The 12,696-nt window shown below is 37.8% G+C and overlaps 1 pseudogene; it reads left to right on the top strand.

Annotated features, from left to right (window-relative positions):
• Window positions 1-468: 468 nt before the first annotated feature.
• On the top strand, window positions 469-9,172 carry LOC141817315 (calcium-transporting ATPase 4, endoplasmic reticulum-type-like; annotated as a pseudogene).
• The last annotated feature ends 3,524 nt before the right edge of the window (window positions 9,173-12,696 follow it).

The following is a 12,696-nucleotide window of genomic DNA, read 5'->3' as shown; positions in this document are numbered from 1 at the left end:
GACCGTGGTTAACTGGTCAGGGAGGGTTCACCACGAAGCATCCACGAAGCTTCCTTCTTTGCTTCACCATTGCGTAATCTTAAATTAGTGTTAGATCGTACCCGCACTTTCGCTCCCGGCTCTTGCGAGTGCCGCTACTGCAAAACCTGTGGGCCCCAGCGCCATAAAGGATGTCGGGCACTGAGAGGGTGGGGTGTGGGTGTGATCTCCGAGTCGGGCGAGCGCGAGTGGGAGGAGGAGATTTCCAGATTCGGAATTTTCGTGCCTGCGTGTTCCCGCTGCCGCCCCATGGGCTTACCTGCCTCGAAGTTTGAAAACGCCGGTGGGGCCAGGCTTCAAATCATGATGGTACGCTGGGGGGTAAACATTTCAGCGAGGAAAAAGGAGGAGGCCGAGGGTAAGCAACGACGTGGAAAGAGAACGGCGTTATTAGGACAGTGCAGCGCGAGCGATGCCTTGTGAGCGAATCATTCGTGGAGAGAGTTCAGGGCGATCGCTTCCTTCGAGTCGCGGGTTCTTTCCATTGAAAGCAAAGAGGAAAGAGACGAAGGACAATAACAACACGCGAAGAAGTCTTTTTCTCACGATCGGGTAAGGAAGCCTTCTTCCCAACTCTCTGCTTGATCTTTTCTGCGCGCTGATCCGTTGTGGGTGTTGTTGTTTTTTTAAAAAAATTAGGTTATCTTTCGTTTGTTTCGTCGGATGCTGGTAATTTGATAGGGATCTGGATTTGGGAGTGCTAGTTCCCTTTAGCGTATTTTAATTGCTTGCGAGAGTCTGGATCTTGGTGCTAGTGGATCGGTGGAGCATTCTGGGTTTGGTATTATTGAGATATTTGTGTGAAAGATTTGATTTTTATCTGGATTCTTGTTGGGGCGGGGTGCGATGGGGAAAGGAGGGCAGGATGTTGGTAAAAAGGTCGAATTGGCGCCGTCGATCTCAAGTTTTCCGGCTTGGGCAAGGACCGTACAAGAGTGTGAGGTCGAATTCAACGTTTCAACCGAGCACGGGCTCCGATCCGAGGAGGCACTGAAGCCAAAAGATTTATGGGCTGAATGAGCTTGAGAAGCATTGGGGCCTTCTGTATGGCAGCTGGTTCTTGAGCAATTCAATGACACTCTGGTTAGGATCCTCCTTGTGTCGCTGCCGTTGTTTCCTTCGTGCTTGCTTGGTACGATGGGGGATGAGGGTGGTGAGTTGGGCATTACTGCTTTTGTGGAGCCGTTGGTGATTTTCCTTATTCTGATTGTGAATGCGATTGTTGGAGTTTGGCAAGAGAACAATGCCGAGAAGGCACTCGAGGCCCTGAAAGAAATCCAATCCGAACATGCTACTGTTAGAAGGGATGGAAAGTTGATTCCTAATCTTCCAGCCAAGGAGCTTGTGCCGGGTGATATAGTGGAGCTTAAGGTTGGGGATAAAGCTCCTGCGGATATGAGGGTTTTGCACTTGATTAGCTCGACAGTGAGGGTGGAACAAGCTTCTCTTACTGGTGAAAATGCTGCCGTGAACAAAACTAACCACCGGGTTGACTCTGATGACATTGATATCCAAGGGAAGGAATGCATGATCTTTGCAGGTACCACAGTTGTGAATGGAAGTTGTATCTGTTTGGTTACGCAAACTGGGATGAACACTGAAATTGGTAAGATACATTCACAGATTCACGAAGCTTCACAGAGCGAAGATATACACCATTGAAGAAGAAACTGAATGAGTTTGGTGAGGTTCTCACAGCTATCATAGGTGCAATCTGTGCTGTTGTTTGGCTTATCAATGTGAAGTACTTCCTTACCTGGGAATTTGTTGATGGATGGCCACGTAATTTTAAGTTCTCGTTCGAGAAGTGCACATATTACTTTGAGATTGCTGTGGCTTTGGCTGTTGCAGCAATTCCTGAAGGCTTACCTGCAGTTATCACCACTTGCTTGGCACTTGGTACTAGGAAGATGGCACAAAAAAATGCATTGGTTCGGAAGCTACCAAGTGTCGAGACTTTGGGTTGCACAACTGTGATATGCTCTGATAAGACTGGCACATTAACAACAAACCAGATGTCAGCTGTACAGCTTGTTGTCGTGGGACGGTGGACTGATATACTTAGAACATTTACAGTCAGTGGCACCACATATGACCCCCGAGATGGGAGTATACATGATTGGCCAGTCAAAAATATGGATGTGAATCTTCAAACAATTGCTAAGATTGCAGCTGTTTGCAATGATGCAAGCATAAGTGAGGCAGGGAATAATCAATTTGTTACCACTGGTATGCCAACTGAGGCAGCTTTGAAGGTTAGGACATTTTTCTTTATCATTGCTTTCTTTTCTTGCTTTAATCCTCTACCAAAACGTGTGCCTTTCCTATGCTTGTATTAAGTGACTAGTCAAACATTTAAAAGCAGAATGATTCTTGAACTGCAAAGCAAATTACTGTCTTCAATTACAAAAATATACCATAATCTTTCATCACGAAATTTTTTCTTTAATTAGGTAAGTACACTTGATCCTCTGTAGTTATACAATTGCAAACAATGTTATTGATAGTATTGGCATCCGGTAGTTCCTTAGAATAGACATTACATATCCAATTGGTTTTCTTAGCATGTATCAGATGTGTAATTGTCTTGTTCCTAAGCCATTCAATTAGGAAAGATATTAGACCATCAATCTTGCTTATGCCATCTTTTTTAAACATTTTTTTGGATGACTTAAGATGACTACACACCATTCAGTCTCTTGGTTTGATGAATACTTGATAATCTCACATATATATATTCTCTCAGGTTCTGGTTGAGAAGATGTTTTTCCTGCTGTATACAACACTTCATTTGAGTCAAGAGAATTATTAAGTATGTTTCTAGCCTCAATTTCATGTTGTCGTTCATTGATCTAGTTGAAACACTGTGTATGTGCATGTTCCTGGTACAAACATCTGGTTTGACATAACTTGTTAATTGAAGGGTGCTGTAAATGGTGGAATGAAATGTTTCAGCGGGTTGCAACTCTTGAGTTTGATATCGCACTCGAAGTCGATGGAGTCATTGTGAAATCAAGATCAGGAATCAATTCTTTACTTGTGAAGGTAATAGCTCTTTGGATTAAGAGAATGTGTATATTTCCATATAATTTTTATCAATTATCTTCTTTTACGAAACTTTTTTTCTTCTTTCAACTGGGAGTTTTACTAGACTTTGTAGTTGGTTTGATTTTAAAATTTTGGCTGATGGACAAACAACCATCTTGCTTTTGTGTCTATCATGCTAGAGACCACTCTGAACTGAGGGACTAAATCGTATAGATGACATTTTATTGGCTTAGTTTCTTCTAGTTACTTATCAATTTCATGTTTGTATGGTAACTAGAAGTGAGTAGCCATGATGCTTATTGTCCCTTGTCCAAAGAACAAGAGGAACACTTCAGAAATTGAGATACTAAATCTGATCTATATCTGTACATGATTTTGTTGGTGGATGTATCAAAAGAAACTTTCTTAATTTTTTGGCACTCTGATTCTTGGTTTGCAATTTGGATACTTCAACTTCTAGTTGGTGGGTCTAAGAGCAACCGCAACGCCCCATTAATGGGCGTTAATAACACCCTTGAGAGAGAAAAGATGATGTGGCACATGAACGCGTTCAATGTTTTGAACGCGTTCATGTGCCACGCCCCTATAAGTTTTTTAATTTTTAATTATATTTTAAGTCACAGGAGCATTGCGGATGCTCTAAGTTTCATACTTGTCTAGCATGCTTTTATGTATAATAAGTCGTATTAAGATTTTGGTCATTTCACTTTTCATGTTTTTTTGCTCGATATCATTGACAATGACATCTGAGTAACCCAAATTGCACTGTGACACAGGGCGCAGTGGAAAATTTGTTGGAAAGAAGTGCCTATATTCAGCTGCTTGATGGCTCTGTGGTTATGTTAGATGACATCTCCAGAAGTCATGTTCTGAAGGTTCTCCACGAGATGTCAACAAATGCACTGCGTTGTTTGGGATTTGCCTACAAGGATGATCTAGGCGAATTTGCAACATATGATGGTGAAAATCACCCAGCTCATAAACTTCTACTTGATCCAGCAAATTACTCATCCATTGAGACTGATCTCATATTTGTTGGTTTAGTAGGGCTTAGGGTGTGTTATCTTACAGAGTCGTTTGCCCTTTAGTGTTCATTAGTTTTTGCCTTTCTGTATGCCACTAACCTGCCTCCTTCATATTCTTCCTCTGAAATGATTTCAGGATCCTCCGAGAAAAGAAGTCTCCAAAGCAATTGAAGATTGTAGAGCAGCTGGCATTCGAGTCATGGTCATTACTGGAGATAACAAGGAAACAGCAGAAGCAATTTGCCGTGATATAGGTGTGTTTGCGCCTGAGGAAAACATAGATTCAAAGAGTTTCACGGGAAAAGATTTTATGTCCCTGCCATCCAATGAAAAGAAGGCTCTTCTGAGGCAAAATGGTGGTCTTCTCTTTCAAGGGCAGAACCAAAGCATAAACAAGAGGTGGTGAGATTGTTGAAAGAAGATGGTGAAGTAGTTGCTATGACAGGGGATGGTGTGAATGATGCTCCTGCATTGAAAATGGCAGATATTGGCATTGCGATGGGCATTGCTGGGACAGAGGTAGGTTACACTCACTTTCACATTTTGGCTGTCCTCATTTGTTTCTTTTGGTCACAAAGGTTAAAGAATGAGAAGCAACAGAATGTACTCCATGGACCCAAATTGTCATTGATAAAAATTCACTTGTAAGAACAATAGGCAGACCTGACTAGAATAGAGTTCAAACTATAAATCTGTTGCCTGCTACTTGAATCCATTTTCTATATGGAAATTGTTTATATTTTCATCATATAACTTTATTTATGAACATACTATGGTCCATTTCCAACTACTTTAGCAGGAGATTTTTGATGCTTTTAGAAGAAATTTCTCCAATCCATCCGTGTTTTCATTTCTTGTTACAGAACTGTAAAGTTACTAATACGTGGAATTAAATATGGTTGCATCTTATAGTCATTGTTTATTAATGATCCTGTCAGCTTGATTGCTAATGTTGGATTTTTGGGGCTTTTCTCTTGCTTTTCCTTTTTTTTTCCTGTTTTTTTTGTCTTCTCTTTTTTGCTTTTTTTGTTTTCTCTTTTTTGTGCACGTGTTATTTCTAATATATGGACAGCTTCTCTTAAATTTATGCTAAAAATATGGAATTATGATTGATATTTTGTTGGCTTTGTTTATTGTTTTTTTATGTCAGTTTGATTTCTGACAAAGGTCTTTCTTTTTGATACCTCTTTTTTCTTATCTGGGTTTCTTCTAAGCCTTTCAAAGTTCAAATTTTTGAGATTGTAAGTGCCACTTAAGTAAATGGTAGATTCTCTTCATTCTACTGGTAATGTTTTAAGCTGTCTTTTGAGAATCAACACTAGCAGTTTATTTTACCAGGTTGCTAAAGAAGCATCAGATATGGTGTTAGCAGATGATAATTTCAGTACAATAGTTGCTGCAGTTGGTGAAGGAAGATCAATCTACGACAATATGAAAGCATTTATAAGGTTTTGTTATTGTCTAATTGTTTAATTTTTCAACATGTTTATTTTTCTATATATTGGATCCAGTATGTTCTTATGTTAAACTATCCTAATCACTGGTCATTCATGTTGTATAGCTGTATGGACAGTACTGAAGTGTTTTTATGCTGTGGATGTTCACATTGTTTTGATGCATAATTTAGTAATAAGAGTTAATACGTTGTTTTCTTTGTTGAAAAAAAGTTGAAGTCTATATATAATGCAATCGCATTTGTCATGAGGACAAATGATAACTAGGAGAAAAAAAATCTGAAGCAACATAGATTGAGAAATTCCAGGTTTAATACTTTAGCCTTAACTCTTACTGATGTGATTTACTCTGTACAATACTTTATTCAATTTATAATGAGATTTTTTTTATATGTTTCTTCTTGATAAATGAAGGGGAGCCTTAGTGCAATGGTAAAGTTGTTGTCGTGTGATCTTGTGGTCATGGGTTCAAATCGTGAAAATAACCTCTTACAATGCAGGATAAGACTGTGTACAATAGATCTAATATGGTCCGACTCTTTTTTGGGACTTCACATTGACGGGAACTTTATACACCAGACTATCCTTTTTTATCTTCTTGATGAATTTTATAAGAAGATTTCTGACTGATTTGAATTTATTTTGGATCAACTTATATATTGTACATCTTCTTAAAATTCCCCTCCTAACTTTTACATTATACCCCATAAAAAAAATTCTCCCTCCCTCCAGCTGAAAATCCTAGAGTGTCACTGCCTACTCTTTATTGGTTGGAAATTTCAATTAAAACTTTCCAATGTAGATCTGTAAGACTATTCCAAAGGGATTGTAAGGTTAACGAACAAGGGTGGGGTGCAGGACATACATATTAGCTTAAGCATACAATAGCCTGACTTTCCGGATTAATACTAGTTTACTATGTTTTTTGGCTCCTCCCCCCTACCTTTTTTCTATTCTTTCATTTCCAAAGAGAATTATGTAGATACTTTCTCTATGGACTAGTTAAACGTGAACTAGTTTAAATGGTATGACTAAGTGATAATGAGGTTATAGTATTTTATTAAAGTGCATATAAGTCTTTGGTCATCTAAGAGTTCAAATAATACTATCGGTGCTTTAAGTGAAGCCCTTCATTCTGTTGGATATCTAATTTGTATTGATAGTGAGGTTATATTATTTTATTAAAGTGCATATAAGTGTTTGGTCATCTAAGAGTTCAAATAATACTATCGGTGCTTTAAGTGAAGCCCTTCATTCTGTTGGATATCTAATTTGTATTTAACAACTTCCATATTTCTTTTTGTTTCGTGACTATCTTAGTGATGTCCATTCATTTTTCCAATTGCAGATACATGATCTCCTCAAATATTGGTGAAGTTGCTTCCATATTTCTGACAGCAGCTTTAGGCATTCCAGAGGGACTGATACCCGTTCAACTTCTGTGGGTCAATCTTGTTACAGATGGACCTCCTGCAACTGCTCTGGGATTCAACCCTCCTGATAAAGATATCATGAAGAAACCACCTCGAAGGAGTGATGATTCATTGATTACTGCATGGATTTTATTCCGTTATATGGTAAAACTTTTCTGTTGGTGCAGTCTATGCATTTCTTCCTTTTAATATCTTTTTGAATGAATCTTGTAACCTCGCTTATACTAGCAATATGAAAGATCGAATAATGGAGAGGAGTAATGAGAAAGAAACCCTCCTTTGAATTGCTTCCTTAAATCATCCATACATTGAAAGGATGGTTAAATTTGTATGCATAAATTTTTTAATTGGTTTTCTGTCCAATATTGGCCTGATGAGTTATGAAGGATGAATGCTCAAATTATCATCTTTTAAAATATCCACCGTCCCTCTTTACTCATTTAGGAAGGAATAAAGGATGATCATTATCAACTTATGCCTCGCTTTTAATCCTTCCTTTGAAGTATCTACACCCTAATGGTTCCTAACCATTGCCCCCTATTTTTTCCCAAAAGAGAACACGATTATGGATGCAAGAAATTCACCAATAACAATCTTTTCTGTTCAACATCTATTGTTTCTGTTTCTTATTTTTGGGAATTGATTTCATTGGACTCTCTTTGTTTTGGTTCAGAACTGAGCAGTCAGTTAACATGTATATTGTCCAATTGTCATACTTGTTTCACTTTGCATAGGGTTTCAATGTTTCTCTTACAGCTTATTTATCTTCATCATGTCCTCAACAAAAGAACCATCGATTTTTATACTTCCAATATTTGGCTAAACATGATTTTCAGAAATTCTTTGGTCTGGTCAATTATGATAGCATTCTTATGCTGGTGGTATGTATCTTGGGGGTATTTTGGTAACCATGCAAATTAGTGCATGTTTTTGGTCATGCATTGTCTCTGGATGTAAATGACATGAGGTTCTCGATGTTCTTTGATTCTTGTTCCAGTATCCACTGATTCCTGTCAATGATAGAAAAAAATGTCTTGAGATTCTGATTCTAATTCTATATGCATTTATGTTTTTTATGGCTTTATTGAATGTTGAGGTGTAAGCTCAGGTAACATTTACCTTTCGAACGATCATGCATACTTATGTCACTCATTTATTGAAACATATGCGCCCTAGCTGACCTTGCTTTTCCATCTACAGGTCATTGGACTTTATGTCGGGCTTGCGACTGTCGGTATCTTCATTATATGGTATACTCATGGTTCCTTTATGGGGATTGACTTGAGTGGTGATGGCCATACCCTCGTAAGATATTCTCAACTTTCTAACTGGGGAGAATGCCCCTCATGGGAAGGCTTCAAGGTCACACCATTCGTGGCCGGAGAACGCCACTTCACCTTTGATGATAATCCTTGTGACTACTTCCAGACTGGAAGGTCAAGGCAATGACACTTTCGCTCTCCGTGTTGGTTGCGATCGAGATGTTCAATTCGCTCAATGCTTTATCTGAAGATGGGAGCCTTCTGACCATGCCTCCTTGGTCCAACCCATGGCTTCTCGTGGCCATGTCCATCTCATTTGGACTTCATTTCTTGATATTATATGTCCCTTTCCTCGCTCAAGTGTTTGGAATCGTGCCTCTAAGTTTCAACGAATGGCTCTTGGTGTTGGCGGTTGCGTTCCCCGTTATTCTGCTGGACGAGGTTCTTAAGTTTGTCGGGCGCTGTGTGAATTATTCAGGTGCCAAGAGAGAACCATCAAAGCACAAAGATGAGTAAGTAGATGCTAGAACATTTGGAGATGGCAATCAAATACACACCTCATTCATTTTTATGATGGGGGGCAAGTCAAGTTTGCTTCTCTCTCTGTTTTCTTTTCTTTTCTTTTTCTTTTCTTTTACAGTGGTTCGTAATCAGGGAAACCAGAGCAAGATTTACTCAGGTCAGGTAGGTAATGACATGCATTCGATAACAATTCTTATTAGACGAGCAAGATGGACTTTCGGCTATTCGAGGCACACCTGGTGCAGAATAGTGAATAAACTTGTATGGAAGAAGAGACGATGATAAGCAATGTAGCTTCTTGAACTGTGAACCTGATGAAATGTCAGTTGATCTTGTTGTCTTAGTTGACGCATTTCTGTGATTAATGAAAACATGTTTAGATCTTTCAACTTTGATGGTACAGTTTTGTTTCATTCTTGTGGGCAGTAGTATTCAGCATTTCACCTAGAGTCTGGAGAAAGAACCAGCAGCTCAAACTGGAAATCAATCCTTCCAGAAAGGCAGGAATGCCAATGATAACAGCATTCTTCGCTTTAATAAGAGTAATGAGCACTTTTCACTGACCTTTGACATGTGGGTTGGGTATGACTTGATCTTGAGTTGAGTCGAGCATGACATGTGCTTAGGTCAAGCACAACCTCTATCTCATGTCGAGCATGATCTATGTGTTCAGTCGAGCATGATCCACTAGGACAATTCCAATCATAAAAAACTTAGAAAGGGAAGTCTAAAATTTACTAAATTAACTTTAAAAAATGCTAAAATTTTCATGTTTTTTCTCTCTCTCATTCTTTCAACTCAAATTCTCTTAATTAATCTCTATTTTTTATTATTTACCTTATAACAACCTTCTTTTTCAATTCTTAGAAGAGCATCACTAATATCACAAGCATGCCACCACCTAATGACATATTTCTTTGCATTGAGATAAAATTTTATTTTTTAAAAACTTTATTAATTTTATTAAAATTATTATATAAGTAATTATAATATCTTTGAAATTTCTAACCCTTCAACTCTAGGGTTGGAGATGTTAAATCCTTTTAGGTCCATGAGTATGGATTTCAACTTAATTTATATTCATATCCTTAAGAAATCCAACAACTCCATCTAGTGGTTGGGCCGATGTCTTGTGCCCAAAGTTGTTATTTAAGGTGGCAAGAGGTTGGGCTCGGACGTTATTATTACCAATAGGTTCGATTCCAACCCCCACCAAAGTTACAAACGTGACTGAGCTAACTCAGACATGGAAGACAGGGAGAGGATCATCTTCAAGCTAGTCATGGTCATAAAGGTCACACTAGTCTAGGACCATTTTGACATTGTCTCTAAATATGGTGAAGAAAAGATCTAGTGCAAGAGTTGGAAGGAGATTTTGTTAATACAATTATGCTCTAAGTGTGATGTTCAACCGCATTGTTTTTAATGTGTTTGATTAGGTGCATTGAGTTGTGTATGGACTTGATAGGAGACACATGAAGCTTCTAGAGCTTGTTTGATGACTTGGTGCGGCCAAGGTTGTTTGTTTTAACGGATCAAGGACTTTTGTAGATTGGAGAAGGATGGAATTGAACATCCGAGGAACCACAAGATGAGGAGCATTGAGGTTGTAGTGTTGATGATAATTGAAAAAAAAGACAAATTATGTAAGCGAAGTTTGAATAATGACATGAGGAGCAAGCCATAGGCATAGTGCATTTGATGGATAAGTTACTGAATAGGAGACAACCACGGTCACCAAGTCAAGCTACATTTGATAACTCTTAAGTGTTTTGAGAGACGAGTGACATATATTTTAGGATTCAGGTAATTTCTCACTTGGCATAAAACTCAACCAAATAATATTTCAAGTGTATCAGTCGATTGAAGGTTGACTTCAATAACAAACGGGCATAGTCGACTAGTGAGTCAATTGAGACTTGATTTATTATAGATAGAAAGTTCGTTAAATTTCTGATTGAGTTCAGTTGATTTACTATGTCATTGAACAATATCTTTTCTATCCGAGTAAACTATTATGATAAAAATCGACTAATTCAATATTGAATCAACTGATGTAGTGTAAATAGTCAACCACATCAAATCAATCAAAACTTAAGCTTTCAAGCTTATCTAGATGAGTCAACTAAATAATGTTGGAGTTCATTAGCATGAGGAATAGATGATTGGAACGATGAGAAATCCATTGATGGCAACAATTAGCAAAAATCAATATCGTGCAGATAAAGCTCCAGTCGATTGATAACATTAAATCAATTGATTAAGATTAATATAGTGAAGTTGGTGGATTATATTCAGTCACTTGCAAGGCTATAAAAGGAGGTGCAATGGGGAGCTTAAAGATAGGAGACAAGAATAATATTCTTTGAGTCTCTTTTGTAGCTTTCATTATTTAGAGATTAAGGACTTTATCTTCACGCTCTTATTTGCTTTACCTTTACCTTGTTTTATGTTACAGTTGCTTGTTTTATTGATCATTGTAAACCAATTTTTAAGAAATTTCTCTTTGCCCCAAGAAGAATTTGCGAAAGAGAAAATATAGAGTGTTTGTAAGGCGTGACTCACCTTAAGAATCCACAAGTCATGAAGTAGAAATCAAAAGTTTCAAACTATGTAAATATTTTTTTTAGAGCTTTTCTCTTTCTCAATTTGCTTCTCAATTTGCTTTAATATCCATTGGACTTAACATGTTTTTGAGAAAGACAATTTACAATGGCCGGTCTGCACAAAAGATGCGGCCTCACAAAAGATTACTATCAATTCCTAGGGTAAATCCAACTAGTACTCGTGTTATTGGACATTGACAGTTAAACCTTTGCAATCCGCCCCTTGCTGAAGCTAACCATGCTCCATTGGGTAATCAACCACGGTCCACATGTGCTCCATGCTTTTCCTACTTTGGGTACTCAACCACGACCCACATGTGTTTCATTCTTTTCCCACCAAAGAGCATAATCTTGCGTTAGTCGAGAATTGACCAGTGACACTCTAGATATTCCCCATGTGTCATTACCGTTGCACTGTGCTCTGTGGGGTTATGATGTTTATACTTATCTTATAAATGAGAATTATGTTATGTTTGAATTGCATGCATGACCTTATACTAATTGTTACATGGTTTGGTCACCATACTCACTCTATTGTCTTTGTGATCTAGTTTGCATGAATGCTAGAGGTGTTATATTTAAGAGATGCTCTAAGACAATCGTCTTATGGTTATACTATTTATTGGATAAATCACAACTCACTATTTGAGTACATATTTTCTATGTATTTGATTTGATCTAAACTCATTTACTGAATGTCCGCAATACGATTCATAATATGAGAGAATTTGTGATTGGATCACAACTGGTGAGCATCTCTACTGTGCAATTATGAATATATTAAAATTATCCTTAGTCGATGAATTAATAAGTGTGAGCGTCATCAATTCTGTTGAGACTAACATGTTTAAACTTCTTGGTTTGCTAAGCAGTTGTTCTCACTGGTTAGAGACATTGGATGTTGAGAGTTAAACATAGATGTTGGTTAAAGGTAACTAGTTTATCGAAGTGACTTACCATGAGATTTCATATGGTTCGATACATATGTTAATGAAGATTTCAATACAACTTAAATGCGAGTTTCCTTAGACTTACGGTATTCATGTCACCTTAGTCATGAAGGCTTATACTTTGACATATTAAGCAAACATCTTCAAGGAGGTATGGATCCGAGATGATTGGGTATAAGTTGAAGTATCCGAAGGTGTTTGAATAGCCTATAGAGGATTCACCGCTCCTTAAAAAAGAGATGTATACCCTAAGATCACTTATTAGGATTGTTACTGAAAGTCTTTGGCCAAAATATTACATATCAAGAGTATGAAACTTTTGGACACATGTGCAAATAACTTGCATCTACAGGACAA

This window comes from Curcuma longa, unplaced genomic scaffold, assembly GCF_044706935.1.
Source record: "Curcuma longa cultivar G26 ecotype Majalengka, Jawa Barat unplaced genomic scaffold, ITB_CL_G26_1.1 contig_20047, whole genome shotgun sequence".
Taxonomy (NCBI): domain Eukaryota; kingdom Viridiplantae; phylum Streptophyta; class Magnoliopsida; order Zingiberales; family Zingiberaceae; genus Curcuma; species Curcuma longa.
This window is presented reverse-complemented; position numbering and strand designations above follow the sequence as displayed.